This window comes from Rhinatrema bivittatum, chromosome 2 (assembly GCF_901001135.1).
Source record: "Rhinatrema bivittatum chromosome 2, aRhiBiv1.1, whole genome shotgun sequence".
Taxonomy (NCBI): domain Eukaryota; kingdom Metazoa; phylum Chordata; class Amphibia; order Gymnophiona; family Rhinatrematidae; genus Rhinatrema; species Rhinatrema bivittatum.
Window position 1 is genome coordinate 577,455,382 of NC_042616.1, and position 21,402 is coordinate 577,476,783.

Below are 21,402 nucleotides of genomic sequence, written 5' to 3' on the forward strand. Positions count from 1 at the left end.
GGGCCAGGTTTTCTTGAATATATTGGTTCATGGCCTCAGTCTCTGGTTCCGATAGTGAACGCACTTTACCTCAAGGAGGAATTTTCCCAGGAAGTAAATCGATGCCACAGTCATAGTCGCAATGTGGGGGCAGTGCTGCTTACTGAAGACATTGGTGAAATCGGCATACTGGACAGGTAATGCAGAAGGAGTGGGTACTGAACAGAGGATGTTATGAAGGAGCAGTTTTATGGGAATCAGGCAGTTGTGGTGACAATTGGAACTTCAACTAGCCAATTGTACAGTATCCCAGTCTATTCTGGGTTGGTGTAACCTCAACCAAGGCAGGCTTAGAATTAGCTGGTTTACGATGGAAGGTAAGACACACAGACAGTCTCCTGGTGCAGTAACCCAGTAATCATGGTTATGGGTCTAGTAGTGACGAGATCCTATCTGCCAGGTACTGCCTGGAGACTGATGAAATGGTAAGAACCACCTTCAGTGGTTCAGTGGGAATCCGATATTGTTGAACCAGACTTTCCTCAGTGAAGTTCCCGGCTGCTTCAGTGTCCAAGAAGGCCTGCAGTGAATAGAGTTCTTGGCGATGGATAGAGTCACAGGAATTAAGTTTTGAGGAGATGAAGTCGCATGACCCAGGAAGGCCTCTCCCACCAATCCTAGGTCCGAGAGTTTCCCGGCTTCAGAGGGCAAGTTTTGGCATAATGACCTGCTCCTGCACAATACAGACAAAGGTTATGTTGTCATCACTGCCGTTCCTCAGATGAAATCCTGAACCAGCCAATCCTCATGGGTTCCTCTGTGGCAGTTCGTGCTTTCTGAGGTTTGGAAGAGATGAGCGGGCATAGAAAGGAGGGTGCTAAGTGCGCACCGGGTGATGAAGGGTGGCCCTTTCATGAGATCTCTCCTGGAATTGGAGATCCAAGCGAATTGCTAACCGGATTAGTTTTTCTAGAGAATCTGGCGGGTCTCGCCCAACCAATTCATCTTTAATGGACTCTGACAGACAAGTTCAGCGGCAAGAGTCCAGAACTGAACAACATACTCTCCCACTGACTGAGAGTGTTGTCGGAATTGAAGCAGATCGGAGGCTGCGGAGGCTGATCGCCCTGGTTCATCAAAGACTAGACGAAAGTCTTTAAGGAATTGATCCAGGTTATTCAGTAGTGTTATCATCTCGCTCCCATCCCCATGCCAAGGCTAGACCCTCTAAGAGGGAAAGAATGAACCAGACCTTAGTTTTGTCAGAAGGAAACAATGGATATTGGAGTGAGAAGTGCATTTTTACATTGATTTATGAACCCTCAACACTGCTGCGGATCTCCGTTGAAACGAGGAGGCTGCAGCAAGCGTAGAATGGCATTGGATAGAGGAGGAGTCAGAGGTAATGGTGAAGTGGTTATGGTCAAAGCATCCATATGAGCTGCCTGTCTTTCCAAAACTCCCACCACCTAATCTAGAACTCCCTCTTGTACTCAAGTGGCCAGCCCTGGAATTGTCTGTAAGGCTGTTAGGTCTACCGGATCCATGGCCTCGGCTAACTGTTAGTTTGGGTGGATCCAAATGATAGTGTAAGAGTCTTACCTCAATCTGCCGACTGAGTGAAGGCTGCCGGGATGCCCAAGTGGGAGTGCAAACCACGGTCCAAGTCCAGGCAGGAATTCAGGGCAGACAGCAGGCAAACAGAACCCAGTCCAGGCAGAGGTTGAGGCAGGCAGCAGACAAAGCAGAATTCGAGTCCAAACCAGAGTCAGAGGCAGGCAGCAGAAAGAAGCAGAATCCAAATCCAAACCAGGGTCAGAGGCACACTGAGGGAACACAGAGTGCACCAGCACCAGCACAAGCAAGCTATAGCCAAGACAAGGCTTGTGCTGGAAGGCTGGGTTTAAATTCTTTCAAGTTCCTGCACTAGCGCGGGAGCTTCCAGGAGGAATGTCGACGTGCTGCGGGGAGATGGGCAAAGACATTGTGTGTGCTGTGCCGCGAAGCGCCGTGAGGACGCCACTGATGAGCACCCCTGCTGCATCGGGGAGCCATCGGCGCAGAACAGGTACGGGCCCATGTCGTAACAGTGCCTTTCCGACTTTAACTGTTTAATCGCATTCAAAACCTCTATTGTATTAATAGGGCTATCCAAGTATTGATGTTGCTCCATAGTAAGCTTAGGTAGGGTAGTGCTACTGAGGTAATCATCTATCCTCAAGTCTAAGATAAGACCCCTCATGTTTGTACAAAAGTGAGTAAAATTGTGTAAAAAAAAAAACAAAACCCGAATACCCACGGATGTGATCTCTGTGTCACCCAGAGGGTTTTTAATCTTAACAACAACGCTTTGGATATAGAAAGTCTTGAAGCGCCGCGCAAGGTACTACCCTGCTTTATTTCCCCCTCGTAATAAAATTGTTTTAGAAAATCCAATTTGTGGTTAAGCGACTCATCAAGAGACCTGAGCTCATCCTTAACATGCAACAGATGTTTGTAAAGTCGGGGGGATTGGTTAGACATATGAAGACTGGAGAGCTTAGATATTTGAGCTAATAATAAATTTCTATGTCGCTCACGCTATTTCTTACAAAAAGAGGTTCGAGAAATAAGTAGCCCCCAAGCTACTGCTTTAGAGCACTCCCACACCACAACTTTAGAAGTACCCTTCGTAGAACTGGACTGAAAATATTCTTGGAGATGGTTGCCCAACGAAAGTGAAAAGGGATTCATCTTTCAATAGACTCATTCAACTGCCAGATAACGGAGTCCTGCATCAACATCCCTAAACTGGACATCCACCCAAATAGGGGCGTGGTTGGACCAAGTAATATTTTCTATTCCCACTCCTCGTATGCTATTCTGCAAGGTCTTATCAATGATGAAATAATTGATTTGGGAATAAGGCCCATGGGGAGAGGAGAAAAATGTATAAGAGTATGAGGTGGGGTAACATTGTCTCCTTATGTCTACCAAGCTTCAGTGAGGTAAGAATGAGGACCAGGCCTTACGTATTCCATGAGATGGTACTGAAAAAGAAGAGGAATTGTCTAAAGTTGGGTTTCTGGTTAGGTTAAAATCCCCTCCCACTATTAATGCGCCCTCTGCGTGCTGAACCAGAAAATCATCTAATGTTTTAAGGAAGGAAGCTTGAGCAGTGTTAGGGAAATCAATGCGCCCTCTGCGTGCTGAACCAGAAAATCATCTAATGTTTTAAGGAAGGAATCTTGAGCAGTGTTAGGGAAATCAAACATTCAAGATAGTAAAAATAGCCTTATCCACCCGGTTCTTAATCCGTAAAAACTGCCCAAAGAATCTGCAATTTGAAAACCAATTCATGAACCAGTGATTTAGAGATCAGTACCCCTACACCAGCATTTTTAGATCTTAGATCTTAACATTCAGAAACAAAATTCTAGATGCCATAAGAAAAAGAGATAAAAAAATAATAAGATATGAACTCTAATTTAGCACTGAAGTAGCCTACAATAAGAGAAAGGGTCAAATGCTGTCGCCGTTGTACAATAAAATAATAAACCTAGGCCACAATGAGAGGCACCACCTTGTGGACCCCAAAATCCCCACCATGTTCTGCCCTCCTCAAATGGCAGGACTTGCTCCTACTGGGGGACCCACACATCTGCCAGAAAAGAAAAAATCCTGTGGAGAAAATATCCTATCCAACTCACAATATGGTTTCCGTAAATTCTTTAACACGGAAACCCTCCTCTTAACCCTATCCAACCACCTACTCAAAGGATTAGATAAAGGCCACTCATTCATATTTGCACTTCTAGACATAGCAGCCTTCAACACCATAAATCACAAGTACTACTCGATCAGTTATCTGAAATCGGTATCACAGGAACCCCCCTCCACTGATTCACCTCCTACCTAAAAAACAGACAATATAAAGTCAGAATAGATAACCAAGAATCCAAGGCTTTCAACCTACTACAAGGAGTCCCCCAAAGCTCCTCTCTATCCTCAACCCTGTTCAATATTTACCTCGTGCCCCTCTGCAACCTCCTTTCACATCTTGGCCTTAAACACTACATTTATGCAGATGTACAAATCGTCATCCCAACCACAGACTCACTACCCAATGCCATCAAAACATGGGAAACCTCACTTGCAGCCATCAGCAACTTCCTCTCTAGTCTCAACCTTGCACTTAACACATCAAAAACAGAAACCTTAATAATAACTCCTCCACACAACCATCTTATCCCTAATCAACACAACACTCCCCTAAATTCAATTCTTACATCTCAACACGCAAGGAAATCTAGGAGTCATCATAGACGATCAACTCAACTACAAAAAATTCATTAACACCCTAAAGGAATGCTACTTCAAGCTGCAAACCCTAAAAAAATTGAAACCTCTCTTAATTTCAACGATTTCCGGACAATACTACATTCTACGATATTCACAAAAATAAACTACTGTAACTCGCTCCTCCTTGGCCTTCCGAAAAACACCATCTCCTCCCTCCAATTGCTGCAGAATGCACTTGCACGCATCCTCACCAATACACACAGGAACAAACACATAACCACAATCCTCAAAGAACTCTACTGGTTACCTATCCTACAGCGCATACTTTACAAAACCCTTACAATAATGCACAAATCCTTACACAACCCAGATATGAACTGGCCCCATAGCCCCTTCACCCTTCGCAACACAAACAGACCCACTCGTTCACGCTACCTAGCAACCTTAAACATTCCCACACCCAGACTCACCCGCTACAGTGCTACCAGGGAACACGCCCTATCCATTGCCGGCCCCACACTCTAGAATTCTATGCCCGCTGACAAACGCCAAGAACACTGCCTACACAAATTTAAACAAAAACTAAAAACTTGGCTCTTCACACAAGCATACTCATGATCTCAAGGATACTACATTGCATCCCACTTCACTGCATCCTATACCAACCCAACTCCCTGCCCTCTCAATAACCTATACCCCACACTTACCTTAACACCTCACCACACAGGAGCTCTCCTCTCGGAGAATACTAAACTTCACCTTACCCGAGTTTATCCCACTGAAAATGGCCCAGTCCACACGCCCAATTGTACTATGACATTAATTATACTAGTCAAATTTAGATATATATGTACATAATTGTATTATTTAGCAACCCCTATTTGTCACATTATAAACCCGTTACCTCTGCACTAAAGATATATAATCTGCTTAGCTGTTACTGTTAAACTATTATAGTTACTCTGTAAAAGCTGTTATATTGGTTACACTGTAAAGCTTCATTGCTGAATACTTGTTGCCTGTAAACCGATATGATGTTCATCAACGAATGTCGATATAGAAAAACCTTAAATAAATAAATAAAATCTCCACCCCCATGATATATATTTAAAAAAAAAAAAAAAAAAAAGACCATCGTTCACAGTACAACTAAATGGTAATGTATCAAGGAAATTCACCTTTCCCTTTGAAAATTTAAACACACTTGCAAAGAGAAATCAAATAGTACTGTATGCAACCAAAGAGATCGACAATTAATCAACAAGTTATATCGAGCTTGTTCAACCTTGATCTGAAAGCGCAGACCGTGAGTCCTCGAAGTGGCGTCTCAATCGTTTTTCTCCCTTGGCGGTTCTGCATCAATGTGGGAGAGCATCCATCTTCTGATTCTTGGGCGCCATCTTAAGGACCTGAAAGTTAATATTAAACTTGGCTTGTTGGAATGCACTTGCGACCTCAATGAGTGTTTTTACACGGTGAGTGACTCCATTAGCTTAAAATTGAAGACCAAAAGGATAAATAAGTCCAACGATAGCGAATCCCATTTGCCCGCAATGCCACCATTACCTCTCAAAGCTCATAGCATCTGCGCAGCATGGCTGGTGCAAGGTTCTGGTAGATGGACAAGATATGGCCTTCCCAAGACCAGTCTTTATGTTTTCGTGCAGAATCGAGGACCTGAGCTTTTTGCACATAACTATGGAAGCAGATAATTATATCACGGGGGAGCAGGTCTCTCCATGGCTCCAGGGCCCAATGAGCTCACTCTAGTCAGATCGTTGATTGAGAGGAATTTGAGCTGGCAGACTCTGGTTCTCCACAGGCAAGTATAAACGCACATATCTGCATAGTCGTAGAGCCTGCATCAGCATATTCCGCAATCTCTGGTACATCGCGGATTCAAAGATTACGTCTCGTCCAATTTTCTCAGTCCTTGAGTTTATCCTTAAGAAACGATAACGCAAGACACATCTGTGTTTGTTACATAGCAAGTCCATTGATCGCATCTCCATGTCCCTCCACCCTCCATTTTGTCCACCCGGGCTCCCAGGGCCGCGAGGTCCTCTCGAATCTCCGACATAGAGACTAATAAATCTACCTTGTGTTGCCGCATATCTGATCATAGGTCAAGAAACACCCTCATTTCTCATCTCTCAAAGATAAGTCCGTAAAACTGGTACAGGCACTGAGGTTAGCCAAACCATAATCTTCATCCTTGCCGCCAGATGCCTCTGTGACCTGACCAGCCTGCTCACCATCCTCAGCTGCTTTACCATATGAGAATTGCTTCAGTTCAGTGGTTTTTCTCTTTGCCACCATTGAGAATGATATATAAATGACTGAGGGAAAAAGTTTGTCGAGTTTCCTTGAATTTGTTTGCAGTTAGCGACAGAATAAACAATTAGGGGTGCAGAGCTCAACATTCAAACGTCCATCCGGTAGACATTGGAATAGCACCCGGTTTATATCCTTTTGAAGGTGCGTTCTCCAGAATTGTCCACAGTATTCCAAATGAGGTCTCATCAGGGACCTATACAATAGGGTCAGTATCACCTCCCTTTTTCTGCTGACCAGTCCTCTCGCTCTGTAGCCAAGCAGCTTTCTGGCTTTTGCTGTTGCTTTATTCACCTGTTTGACCACTTTTAGATCATCAGATACAATCCACTCCCAGATCCCGCTCCTCTTTGTGCTTAGAAGAATTTTGTCTCTCCCTTGGGTTTTTGCAGCCTAAATGCATTACTCTGCATTTTTTAACATTAAATCTTAGCTGCCAGTTTCTAGACCATCCTTTGAGCTTCGCTAGATCCTTTCTCGTGTTTTCCATACTTTCCTGGTTGTCTACCCTCTTGCAGATTTTGGTATCCTCTGTAAAAAGACAAATCTTTCCCAACAATCCACCTGCTATGTTCGCCCAAGTAAATGTTGAAAAGAATTGGTCCCAGGACTGATCCCTGAGGCACACCACTAATAATGCCCCTTTCCTCAGAGTTAACTCCATTTACCACTACCCTTTGTTGCATCTCACTCAGCTAGTTTCTAGCCCAGTTATTCACTCTAGGTTCTGTACTAAGGGCACTCAATTTGAGGTAGATCTTTAAAAAGTACGCGCAACCGGTGCGAACAAAAGTACGCCGGATTTTATAAGATACGCACGTAGCCGCGCGTATCTTATAAAATCTGGGGTCGGCGAGCGCAAGGCTGTGCAAAATCGGCAGCCTGCGCGTGCCGAGTAGCGCAGCCTGCCTCTGTTCCCTCCGAGGCCGCTCCGAAATCGGAGCAGCCTCGGAGGGAACTTTCCTTCCGCGTCCCCCCTCCTTCCCCTCCCTTCCTCTATCTACCCCACCCCCCAGCCCTACCTAAATCCCTCCCCCCTACCTTTTGTTGTGCAAGTTACGCCTGCTTGGAGCAGGCGTAACTTGCCCGCGCCGCCTCGGCATCCCCCAGCACAGGCCACAGTGCCGGGGGACTCGGGACCATCGCCACACCCCCAGACATGCCCCCTCCCACCCCTTTTATGAAGCCCCGGGATTTACGCGCGTCCCGGGGCTTTGAGCGCACCGGCGGCCTATGCAAAATAGGCACGCCGGCGCACGAGGGCCCTGCGCGCGTAAATCTGGCAGGATTTACGTGTGCAGGGCTTTTAAAATCTAGCCCTTTATTTGTAAGTCTCCTGTGCGAAACTGTGTTATAGAAACATAGAAATGACGGTAGAAGAAGACCAAACGGCCCATCCAGTCTGCCCAGAAAGCTTTCACACTTATTTTTCTCATACTTATCTGTTACTCTGACCGCTGAGGTCAGTGCCCTTATTGGTAACTTTTTGGTTCTAATTTCCTTCCACCCCTGCCATTGATGTAGAGAGCAGTGCTGGAGCTGCTTCAAAGTGAAGTATCAAGCCTATTGGTTAGGGGTAGTAACCACCGCAATAAGCAAGCTACTCCCACGCTTATTTGTTTACCCAGACTATGCAATTCAGTCCTTGTTGGTAGTTGTCTGAATGTAAATCCTCTTTTTTTCATTACCCCCTGCCATTGAAGCAGAGAGCTACGCTGGATATGTATTGAAAGTGAAGCATCATGCTTATTAGGTTTGGGGTAGTAACCGCTGCAAAAAGCAAGCTACTCCCACGCTTTTTTGTGAATGCAAATCCTTTTTTCCACATTTCCTCTTGCCGATGAAACATAGAGCAATGTTGGAGTCGCATTAACCGTGTATATGTTTATTGAATAAGGCTATTAATCACCAGGTAGTAGCAGTCATTCCTGCAAGCCACCCCCATGCCTCTTCTCTTCATTCAAATCCTCAAGGCTTTATGGATCCACAGTTTTTATCCCACACCCCTTTGAAATCCTTCACAGTTTTGGTCTTCACCACTTCCTCCAGAAGGGCATCCCAGGCATCCACCACCCTCTCCGTGAAGAAATACTTCCTGACATTGGTTCTGAGTCTTCCTCCCTGGAGTTTTAAATCGTGACCCCTGGTTCTGCTTATTTTCTTTCCAAAGGAAAAGGTTTGTCGTTGACTTTGGATCATTAAAACCTTTCAAGTATCTGAAAGTCTGTATCATATCACCCCTGCTCCTCCTTTCCTCCAGGGTGTACATATTTAGGTTCTTCAATCTCTCCTCATAAGTCATTCGATGAAGACCATCCACCTTTTTGGTCGCCTTTCTCTGGACCACCTCCATCCTGTCTCTGTCTCTTCGGAGATACGGTCTCCAGAACTGAGCACAGTACTCCAGGTGAGGCCTCACCAAGGACCTGTACAAGGGGATAATCACTTCCCTTTTCTTACTCAATATTCCTCTCTCTATGCAGCCCAGTATTCTTCTGGCTTTAGCTATTGCCTTGTCATATTGTTTCGCTGGCTTCAGATCGTTAGACACTATCACCCCAAGGTCTCTCTCCTGCTCCATGCACATCAGCCCTTCACCCCCCCATTGAATACATTTCTTTCGGATTTCCACACCCCATATGCATGACTCTGCACTTCTTGGCATTGAATCTCAGCTGCCATATCTTCGACCAGTCTTCCAGCTTCCTTAAATCCCATCTCATTCTCGCCACTCTTTCCAGCATGTCCACTCTGTTGCAGATCTTAGTATTATCCGCAAATAGACAAACCTTACCTTCTGTCCCATCCGCGATGTCGCTCACAAAGATATTGAACAGGACCGGTCCCAACACCGACCCTTGCGGCATTCCACTCATCACTTCTCTCTCTTCCGAGTAAGTTCCATTTACCATCACACATTGTCTTCTGTCCTTCAGCCAGTTTGCTATCCAGGCCACCACCTTGGAACTCACTCCCAAGCTTCTCATTTTATTCACAAGCCTCCTGTGCAGGACCGTATCAAAAGCTTTACTGAAATCCATGTAGATGACATCGAGCGCTCTTCCTCGATCTAATTCCCTAGTCACCCGATCAAAAAAGTCAGATTCGTCTGACAGGACCTTCCCTTGGTGAAACCATGCTGCCTCTGGTCCAGCAATTCTGCTGCTTGTAGATAGTTCACTATTCTTTCCTTTAGCAGTGACTCTAATACTTTTCCCACCACCGAGAGGCTAACCGGCCTGTAGTTTCCAGCTTCCTCTCTGCTCCCACTCTTGTGAAGAGGGACCACCACCGCTGTTCTCCAATCACTCTGCACCACTTCCGTTTCCAGGGATCTATTGAACAGGTCACGCAGCGGAGCCGCCAGCACATCTCTGAGCTCCCTCAGTAACCTGGGATGAACTTCATCAGGCCCCATGACTTTGTCCACTTTCAGTTTTCCTAGCTCTTCCCATACCTTCTCTTCCGTAAACGGAGTTTCATCCATTCCACTCCCCTCCAGTTTCTTGTTAACTAATGACTGTCCTTCTCCGGGGTCTTCTTTTAGTGAACACAGAACTGAAGTATTCGTTTAATATTTCTGCCATTTCTTCATCTGTCTCCATGCATTGGTCCTTTTCACCTTTCAATTTCACTATACCATTTTGGACCTTTCTCCTTTCATTGTCAAAAGCCTTACTAAAATCCAAGTATAGTACATCTAGCGCTGTCCCTCGATCCAACTCTCTGGTCACTCAGTTAAAGAAATTGATCATATTCATGTGACAAAATTTACTTTTAATAAAACCATGCTGCCCTGGATCATGCAATCTATTGGCTTCTAGAAACTGCATTATCCTCTGTTTTAGCAGTGATTGTATTAATTTGCTCAACACAGAGGTCAGACTAACTAGCCTATAGTACCCAGCCTCTTCCACTTTTATGAATGGTAACCACATCTGCCCCTCTCCAGTCTTCTGGAAAACTCCAGACTCTAAAGAAATATTGAAAAGGTCAGCCAGTGGAGCCAAAAAGACTTCTCTAACTAAGTTCCATCAATACCCTCAGTATCCTATCCGGCCCCATCACCTTATCTACTTTAAGTTTAGTTGGCTCCTTACTAACACACTGGTATGAAAATTGATTGAGTTTGACCTAACTTCTGATCTTATTTGTGTTCGTTTTATGTGGTCCTGTTCCAGTCCTTCCACAGTGAACACCAAACAGAAATATTTGTAAAGCAATTTTGCTTTTTCCTTATCAATCTCTACATATTCTACCCCTTCACCTATGAGTCTTACAATACCACTTTTGTATTTCCTTCTATCACTAACATATCTTAAAAAAAAAAAAAGTCTTGTCCCCCATTTTACTGTATTTGCTATTTTTTTCTTCCATTTGAATTTTTGCATTTCTGACTATTTTCCCAGTTTTTCTAAGCTTTTCCAGATATTGTTGCCTATTTTCCACTTTCTGTACTCTCTTGTAGTTTATGAATGCTAACCTTTTCTTCCTTACCTTTTTTAGTTATTTCTTTATAAAACCATAGCAGCCTCTTTCCTCATTCCTTTATTTACTTTCCTAACAAAAGTAAATAACTATTTGCCTTTATAATACCTCCTTTTTTTGCCCACTTCTTTTCTACTTCCTCTAATTTTTCCCAGTGAACTAATGACTTCTTGAGGTACTTTCCCATTTTAACAAAGTTAGTTTTCCTAAAGTCTGGAACTATTGTCTTTGAATGAACGTTCATCTCTTGTGCTCTAATATTGAACCACACCATCCGTTGATTACTGGATCCCCATTGGTGAGCACTAGGTTCAGTATTCCTCCCCCCCCCCCCCCCCCAAATGTGGGTTCCACTTCCACTTGACAGAAAATTCTCCTTGCAAAGAATTGTTCTGTCATCTGGTAATGGAAGGGTCTACAGGGATGTCTTCTGACCCCTTATCTGATCTGCTGGAACACCCTTTGCCACCGGAAGACCTCTTATATTCAAAATCTTTGAACAAGTTGTATAAGGCATTGTGTCAGTGTTCTCAAGGACAAAGACCCCCTTGCTCTGAAGACTTTGAGTTCCTCTGGATCCTGAAAACTCCGTCTGAGCCTGCAGCAATCTCAATACACTCGATCCTACAGTATCTAAAATCAAGAATGTGGAAGAATCTGGCATTCTACCCTCAGGTAGCTAGGAAACTGGACCTTAAATATACAGTTTAGCAAACCCCATGGTTTGGGGCAGTCCAGCTACCACACCAGGCAGTGGTAGTGGAATCAACACTGCAACGGGCAAAAAAGACTAGGATTTTCTCTAGTTCCCCAGCAGACAAAGACCTTACACTATTGGATAACTTTGGAAAAAGATTTTTCAGAGCTCGATGTTCAGTACCCACATTGTAGCTCACCAGGTCTACATGGTGCAATATTTATATGATTGCATTGAGAAGCTGAAACTCTTGTTAGAAACACTGGATGGAGAACAGTAGGACTATTAGCAGGTCCTTTAGGACACAGAGGAGTGTGAATGTCAACTTCTCGCTCTTTGTAAGAATCATTTGATACTGCTACTAGATTTTTGGCAGCGGACATTGGAACATGCCAAATGGTTTGATTGAGAGCCAGTGCTATGCGAGAAGGCATGCATAACAGTTTGGCTGATGTGCCCTGTTCTGGGGAGATCCTTTTTGGAAACGAGCTCAGAGAAACAGTCTCTTAAATTAGAGAGCAGCATCTTGCCATCTAGCCTCTCTCGACAGGATCTATGCGACTGTCTTCTTCTAGGCATCCTTACTTTACGTTTAAGCGTTTCTACTTCAGATATACCCTTTTGCCAGTTTCAGTGGTATCATGCAGCACCTGCGCTTCCACAACAGCAGTTTCCAGCTTGTGGGCGTCAGCATGAGATTTGTTGTGACATCAAGTACAGCCCAAGCCTTGGCCTAGTTTTTGACCAGACTTGACCCTCAAGCCTCAACCTCTTTGGTAAAGGGGAAGATCTAATTTAATTTGAGAAGTGGCAGAAGATCACCAAGGACCTTTGGGTCCTCAAAATTGTGGCATGTGGTTACTGTTTGCACTTCTCCCACCCTCCAGTGCTGCATCATTGTTTGGCCTTCGATCCAGATTCATCTCAGTCGATCTTGTTCCATCTCGAGGTGGAGTTGCTTCTCAACCAGCGGGCAATAGAACCTGTTCCCCATCCCCACCCCCACCCCGCTCACCATGGCAGGATGTTCTATGCCTGCCATCCCCAAGAAGTTGAGGGGATGGAGACCTTCCTTGGCTTTGCATGTCTGAACAGGAACCATTTACAGGAGAAGTTCAAAATGAACTTCCTCCATGCCATCCTACCCTCATTCAAGCAGGGCACTGGATGTGTACTCTGGATTTGAAAGATGCTTATGCTCACACATCCATGCTTCACTTCCATTGGCAATACCTTCTTTCATAGTGGATTCCCTTAACTATGAATGCAAAGTCCTCCCTTTTAAGCTTTCAGCAGTCCCAAGGGTCTTCACCAAATGTCTAGCAGTAGTAGCAGCACACCTTTATAATCAGGTAATTTGTGTCTTACCCTACCTGGATGATTGGCTAGTGATGGGGGCTTTCCCAAGCAAGGTTGTTGGATTCCTTGCAGAAGGTAATCCAGCTTATTCAGTCACTGGGGTTCAATGTAAATTTTTCCAAATCAAACCTTGTCTCTACCCAAAGAAGCGAGTTTATAGGGACCTAGATGGGCTTTGTAGAAGAGAGAAGAGCATTCCTTCTGTTTCCCACCTTCTTACAGGACAAGCAGGATGGTAGTCCTCACATATGGGTGACATCATCAGGATGGAGCCCAATTATGGAACACTTTTTTGTCAAAGTTTCCAGAACTTTGACTGGCACCTACTGGGCATGCCCAGCATAGCATCAACCCTGCAGCCAGCAGGAGTCCCCCTTCAGTCTTCTTTTTTCCACGCAGCAGTAGTCACGCGGGTTAAGGAGCTCTTCAGAGATTCCTGACAGGAATTTTCCTCACGGAACTTTGTTTAAAAATTTCAAAAAATTTTACCCCAGGGGTGCCCTTATCGATTTCTTTGGTCTGCGGTCGAGCGGTAAGTTTTTTGTTCATTTGCGGTTGATTCCCGTCGAGTTTTTCCCTCGCGGCCTACCGGCCATCGACCGCACCGCAACTAAATTTTGTCGAAGCCATGGCGTTGGGTTTCCATCCGTGCCCCGACTGCACTAGAACAATGTCCATCACTGACCCTCACATGGTCTGTGTGATGAGCTTAGGGTCCGGCCACAATGTCCTTACTTGCACCAAATGTGCTCAAATGACACCAAAAGATCGCAAGGCTCGACTCGATAAGGCTCAACTTCTCTTTCGGCCAAAATCCCCGACTCCATCGATAGCTTCAACGTCGTCTGAACCAGTGCCGTCTACATTGCTCCAGCACCGGGAATCCGCTGCTATCCAACCAGCCTCGATGACTCCACGGGTGTCAACCCCCTCTGTTCCTCCTCTGGAAAAACACCGGGGTGAACATCGAGAAAAACATCGACACCATCATCGTAAAGCTCAGACTATTGATACCGCTAAACCCTCGACATCAACGTCGTCTGAGCCTCCGACAAAGAAGCCCCGTACAGAAAAGGCTTCGTCCTCTTCTGTCTCTGGATCACCGAGGCGTTTCCCCACCTGGTGGACCCTCCGGCTACGCCAGTGCTACCTCCCACTCCGGAACCGGGTATTCATGCCCCAGGTTTCCGTGAGGAATTGGATCGGATGATCCAAGAGGCCAACGGCAAAGCACTCCAGGGCTTCCAACTTCCATCGGTACCGGTTCCTCCTCTGGTCACCAATCTGATGCCCATGGCACTGGCACCACTATTGGCTAGAATGGACAAGTTAATCGGTGCCCATCCACTGGTGGAACCGAGGGACCTGACTCCTTCCTCGCCAATTCCCTTGTCATCAGAGTAAGGTGAAGAAACACCGCTCTTCATTCCACCATCGGGAGTGCCGCCACTGACACATCCATCGATGTCACCGATTCTATCGGTGCATCCGTCGATACCTCCCTTGATGCCAGCCATACCGCCATCGATGCCCTCGATGCCTCCATCGATGCCTTCGTTTCCTTCTTCGGGACCATCAATTCCCAGGCCAGGGCCTTCAGGAATAACTCCATTATTTCCTTCCGAAGAACATTTGGGAGCTGGTGATGACCCTTATAATCCTTGGACCGATGATTCGTCCCAGGATTCTGATGATCTAGCTTCCCAGCCCTCCCCTCCTGATGAAAGGAAGCGTTCTCCTCCAGAGGACCTGTCCTTTATTAATTTTGTAAAGGAGATGTCTGAAACGGTCCCATTCCAGCTTCAGACAGAAGAGGACTCTAGTCACCAGATGCTAGAGCTTCTACAATTTCTCGATGCTCCAGAGGAAATCATGTCCATCCCTATTCATGACATCCTTTTGGACCTTTTGAAGAGAAACTGGGAGCACCCTGGCTCGGTGGCACCTGTTAACCGAAAAGCAGATGCCACCTACTTAGTTCAGTCAGCCCCTGGCTTCCAAAGAACTCAGTTGGATCATCACTCGGTGGTTGTAGAGTCAGCCCAGAAGAGGGCCAGATGCTCCAAACCTCATTCATCTATTCCCCCAGGGAAAGATCAGAAGTTCTTGGATGCATTTGGAAGATGGGTATTCCATGGATCAATGCTCATCTCTCGCATTGCATCCTACCAACTCTACATGACCCAATATAATAGGGCCTTGTTTACGAAGTTTCAAGACTTTGCTGAGGCCTTACCTCTGCAGTTTCAGGACCAACTTCATGCCCTAGCACAAAAGGGCTTAGATGCTGGCAAGCATGAAGTACGATCAGCATATGACATCTTTGACACCGCTTCCAGGGTGTCTGCAGCCGGTATCAGTGCAAGGAGATGGACCTGCCTGAAATCTTCAGACCTCAGACCAGAGGCACAAGACAGATTGGCTGATTTGCCCTGTGCGGGGGATAATCTTTTTGGTGAAAAGATTCAAGAAGCAGTGGCGCAGCTCAAGGACCACCAAGAGACTCTGTGCCAGCTCTCCTTACTGCCTTCTGATCCCTCTTCTTCATCCAAAAGATCTTTTAAGAGGGATTCTAAGAGACAATTCTACCGGCAGAGGATATACTTATTCCCCAGCGCCCAGGGATTGGCCTTCTAAGCCTTACCAAAAAGGCCAACCTAGGCAGCCTAGAGGGCAGAAGTCACAACCAGCCGCTCAACCAGGTCCAGCGGCAGGTTTTTGACTCCTTTCTAGAGAGCAGTACCCAGCTTCCACTTCCGACCATTCCGGTTGGTGGCTGGTTCTGCCACTTCTCCAGCCTATGGCACACGGTCACCACAGATCAGTGGGTACTTGCAGTAATGTCCAAAGGTTACCACCTCAACTTTCTCTCTGTCCCACCAGATTCCCCGCCTCTGCTGACGTGGGGAACATCCGATCATTCACCACTCTTGGAGCAGGAAGTCTCCCTCCTCCTCCAGTCCTGAGCAATAGAATCAGTGCCCCTCTCAGAACAGGGGCAAGGGTTCTATTCCAGGTATTTCCTGATACCAAAAAAGTCAGGTGGGGTGCGCCCAATATTGGATCTTCGCACTCTGAACAAATACCTACTAAGAGAAAAGTTCAAGATGGTGACTTTGGGTTCTCTACTTCCCCTTCTTCAAAGGGGAGACTGGCTCTGCTCTCTAGACCTTCAGGACGCCTACATGCACATTTCAATTACTCCATCACATCGCAGATTCCTGCGATTCCTAGTGGCCCCAAAACACTTCCAATATCGAGTGTTACCTTTCGGCCTAGCATCTGCCTCACGTGTCTTCACCAAGTGCCTCGTGGTGGTAGCGGCCTACCTCAGGAGTCAGTGTTCACATCTACCCTTATCTGGACGATTGGTTGGTCAGGGCTCCCTCTCGGCGAGGAGCGCTGACGTCCCTTCGCCTGTCTTTGCACTCCCTGATCTCCCTGGGTTTTCTCATAAACTATCAAAAATCCAAGCTAGTTTCTTCACAAACTCTATTGTTCATAGGGGCCGACTTGTACACTCTGAGTGAAAGCTTTCCTACCTCAGGATCGAGCTCTCATTCTCGCTTCTCTGGCTTTTCGACTGCATTCTCGACAACATTCAACTGCACGTCATTTCCTGATAGTATTGGGTCATATGGCCAACACAGTGCATGTCACTTCTATGCTTCGCCTCGCCATGAGAGTAATACAGTGGACTCTAAGATCGCAGTGGACTCAGTCTTCTCAGCCAATTTCCTCCACAATCCGCATCACCAAACAGCTCCGTCTATCGCTAGCTTGGTGGGCAAACCAATCTAATCTGGTACATTTCAGATTCCAGAACCTTAAATAACCTTAACAGATGCCTCCAACCTCGGCTGGGGAGCACATGTTGGAAACCTGCAAACTCAGGGCATCTAGTCTCTAGAGGAAGCCAAACACCAGATAAATTTCCTGGAGCTTCATGCAATCAGATATGCTCTCAGGGCTTTTCAGGTTCGCCTCTCCAACCAGGTCATCCTGATTCAAACCGATAACCAGGTGGCCATGTGGTACATCAACAAGCAAGGGGGAACGGGTTCCTACCTCCTGTGTCAGGAAGCTGCACAGATATGGGCAGAGGCCCTTTCCCACTTGATGTACCTCAGGGCCACCTACTTGCCGGGAGTGGACAATGTGTTGGCGGACAAGCTGAGTCGCACTTTTCAACCACATGAATGGTCCCTCAACCCCACTGTAGCGGACTCAATATTCCAATGTTGGGGTTACCCTCACATAGACCTATTTGGTCAATTCACAACCACAAAGTAGGGAAATTCTGCGCTCTCACTCGCAGCCAACACCGCCAGCCCAAAGATGCTTTCTCCATCTCGTTGGCCAGCGGTCTCCTTTATGCGTACCCTCCACTTCCACTCATTTCAAACACTCTCGTGAAGTTGCGAAGGGACAGGGGTCTAATGATTCTCATAGCCCCTCATTGGCCACGCCAGGTCTGATTTCCAATTCTCCACGACCTATCGGTACACCGGCACATTCCTCTAGGGAAGGACCCGCTTCTGATCACTCAGAACAACGGCTGCCTTCGTCACCCCAACCTCCAGGCCCTCTCCCTGACTGCCTGGATGTTGAAAGGTTAATACTTCAACCTCTTAACCTTTCAGAGCCGGTTTCCTGTGTCCTAGGAGCTTCACGAAAGCCTTCCACGAGGCAGTCTTATCGTTATAAATGGAACAGGTTTATGGGATGGTGTACTTCCATGTCCATCGATCCCTTCACTTGTCCCACACCGAAGTTTCTGGACTATCTCTGGCACCTGTCAGAGTCAGGCCTCAAAACTTCTTCTATCAGAGTACATGTCAGTGCGGTAGCCACCTTCCATAAAGGTGTGGGGGATGTACCCATTTCAGTACAACCCCTTGTCACACACTTTTTGAAGGGCTTGCTTCACCTTAAACCTCCACTGCGCCCTCCGGCCCCTTCTTGAGACCTCAACATGGTTTTGGGAAGGCTCATGAAACCGCCATTTGAGCCTCTCCAATCCTGTGATCTCTGCTATCTCACTTGGAAAGTGAATTTTCTGTTGGCGATCACATCGGCTTGCAGAGTTAGTGAGTTTACAGGCCTTAGTCATCTACCCGCCTTACACTAAACTTCTGCATGACAGGGTAGTACTCTGCACTCACCCTAAATTTTTGCCTAAGGTAGTATCAGAGTTTCATATCAATCAATCCATTATACTACCCACTTTCTTTCCCAGGCCCCACTCAAACCCAGGAGAACGGGCTCTATATACCCTTATTGTAAACGTGCTCTAGCTTTTTATCTAGATCGTACAGCTGCCCACAGGAAGGGCACTCAATTGTTTGTTTTCTTCGATCCCATCAAATTGGGCAAAACTGTGGGTAAGCAGACTCTCTCTTCCTGGTTAGCGGACTGTATTTCCTTTTGTTACCAACAGGCAGGCATTCTGCTTCAAGACCATGTTAAAGCACACTCTATCAGGGCCATGGCAACATCAGTAGCACACCTACGCTCAGTGCCGCTTGCTGACATCTGTAAGGCTGCTACCTGGAGCTATCTCCACACCTTCGCAGCCCATTATTGTTTAGATAAGGCTGGCAGACAAGATTTCATCTTTGGCCAGTCTGTGCTATGCAACTTATTTGCGAACTGAGGTATCAACATCCTTCCGCCAACCCGGTAGGGTTCAGGATGCCCTCTACCAAATTCCACCCCATTTGTTGTGCCTGTTGCATGTCTTTGGGTACATTTGGTGCAATGCTCGGGCATCCTCAGCTCGGTACTCACCCATATGTGAGGACTACCATCCTGCTTGTCCTGTGAGAAAGCAGAGTTGCTTACCTGTAACAGGTGTTCTCACAGGACAGCAGGATGTTAGTCCTCACGAAACCCGCCTGCCACCCCGCGGAGTTGGATTCGCTTACGATTTATTATTTTATTTTTCGCATGTGCTTTTACTATAAGACGAGACTGAAGGGGGACCCCTGCTGGCTGCAGGGTTGATGCTATGCTGGGCATGCCCAGTAGGTGCCAGTCAAAGTTCTGGAAACTTTGACAAAAGTGTTCCGTGATTGGGCTCCGTCCTGATGATGTCACCCATATGTGAGGGCTAACATCCTGCTGTCCTGTGAGAACACCTGTTACAGGTAAGCAACTTTGCTTTCTCAGCTGGCAGGCAAGTTACCAAATGATCCCCACATCCACCAGCCCCGCCTATATCTACATTCTTCTTGGGATCTCCACTAGTCTAGGACATGGCGTTAGCAGGGGTGCATACTATTTCTTACAGCATACCCTGTGAGGTGTGCTGAAGTGGTGAGCTCCTCTCTGCTCAAAGCCAGGCAGAGTGGGAGTTCTGTATGGCAATTTTTGTTATATTTAGACATAGAAGCATTGTACCATTTTAGTTGAAGTTCCCAAGTGAAGCAGTGATTTTTCTCTTGGGTCCCCTATTCCTAGTGGACCAGACTTCCAGGCTTAGTGTCCTCAGGATAGGAAGGAGGCAGTTTGTCTGTCTGATCCACAACCTGATTAGTGGATTGCCTTAAGCTTTTTGCAGTTTGCTTAAAGATTTTGAATTTTACTTATGATGATTTTTTTGTTTTGTTTTATTTCCTAGTCCTTGCTCAAGGAAGGAAAATCCCTTTGCCTCTGGGAAAGTTTAGGCTGAGAGAGGCTCTGCTGATTTCATCTCACACCAGTGGATGGACAGTGGTGACTCTGGTTTGAGAGATCAAGCATTTTTGCAAGGATTTTTCCCTTTTTTTTTGGAATGAAGTTTGCTGCCACCCTTCGTGCTAAAGAGTGCAGAAAGGAGAAGTTATTTTTTTCCTGCTACTTTGGACCTTTCATCCTGAAAGAATCCAAGTTAGCATCTGGAGAGAAGTGAGAATAAGAAATTTTGTTCATCTGGAGATCCCCACCAGGGAGTCTGCCCCAGGAAGGAAATAAAGGATTGAGAGATTTGTACTATTTGGACAAAGCTTTTGGACTTCAGGTATTGTGTTAGGAAGGGACTTTCCACTACATCTAGGAGACCCTTTTCCATCTGGGATGCTTACCATTCCATGACCTGGAGGGTGAGAACATTTCAGGACACCAATCCTGGAGGAGAAATCAATACTTATCACTTATCAATGCAATAGCAGCCTGGGATCTATTTACTATATAGCATATTGCCAGGGACTTGTGACCTGGATTGGCCACTGTTGGAAACAGGATAGTAGGCTCGATGGACCTTTGGTCTGACACAGTATGGCAAATTCTTATGCTCTTAGCTTTGGCACATGGATGTAACCAGAATCAAATGTGTCTGGTGCTAAGTGATTGATTATTATTGAAATCTGCTGCAGTAAAGTTTGTTAGAACACCCATCCAGAGTGTCCAAGCTTTAATTGGTACCTACAGGTAATCTGTTTGTCACCACTGAGAGTTGCACGCATTGAAAAGGTTCACCCCCATCACCTTGGACCCTGGAGGTCTGATCTCTCTCTCCACTCCCTATGGGAGCATCCATGACCTGGAGAGGTTGGACTCCACAAGAACTTGACCCCTAGACTGAATGTGACACCCTCGCCCACCTCCTCAGGACAGTCCAGAAGAGGGGCTACATTTATTTTTCCATTTCCGTTCTTTTTGTTTTCCTATCACTCCTTTTACCTCAACCATTTTCTGTATAGATTGCCTGTTCCTTTTCAACATTTGTCTTGCTCCCCTACCAACCTTTCTCTCTCTCCTTTCTGGTATCTCTTTCATCTATCCTGTTTTTTTTTCCCCTTCTACTGCTACCGCAGCCTGCCACCACTGCCTCCTTCCTGTGAGCCATATGCTGCTGACATCAGGAGGGAAGCATTGCAGCTGCAGCGAGGTGAGCTGGCCAAAGGAGTAGGAGGCCAGCTGATCATTGGCAGCGAGGAGAGCAAGGAAAGAAGTGGGGCAGTCTGGTCTACAGTGAGGATATGGGATTTAGATAAAGAAACAGTCTGGTCCATGGCAGCATGCGTAGCATGGTAGCATCAGTGACGGGGGGGGAGGAATCCTGGACAACAAAATTTGGTTACTGATCAGTTTCCTGTGATTATGCAGCAAAGGGCAAATTCTTTGGCTCCTGCCATAGAATTGTAAGAAATGTGGTCCCTGTGAATAAGTTAATGGCTTGCAGAAATTTGGGTAAGCGACATTGTGAATTCGAACTTACAAAGAATAACACAGTACTTGCAAGACACATTTACTTATCATAAGCCTCCCACAAATGTATTATT

At 46.1% G+C, this 21,402-nt stretch overlaps 1 protein-coding gene across 3 annotated transcripts in view; it reads left to right on the top strand.

The window, feature by feature from the left end:
- PPP4R1 (protein phosphatase 4 regulatory subunit 1) overlaps nt 1-21,402 on the top strand; it is a 249,425-nt gene that overhangs the window by 89,577 nt on the left and 138,446 nt on the right. The window lies entirely within an intron of this gene.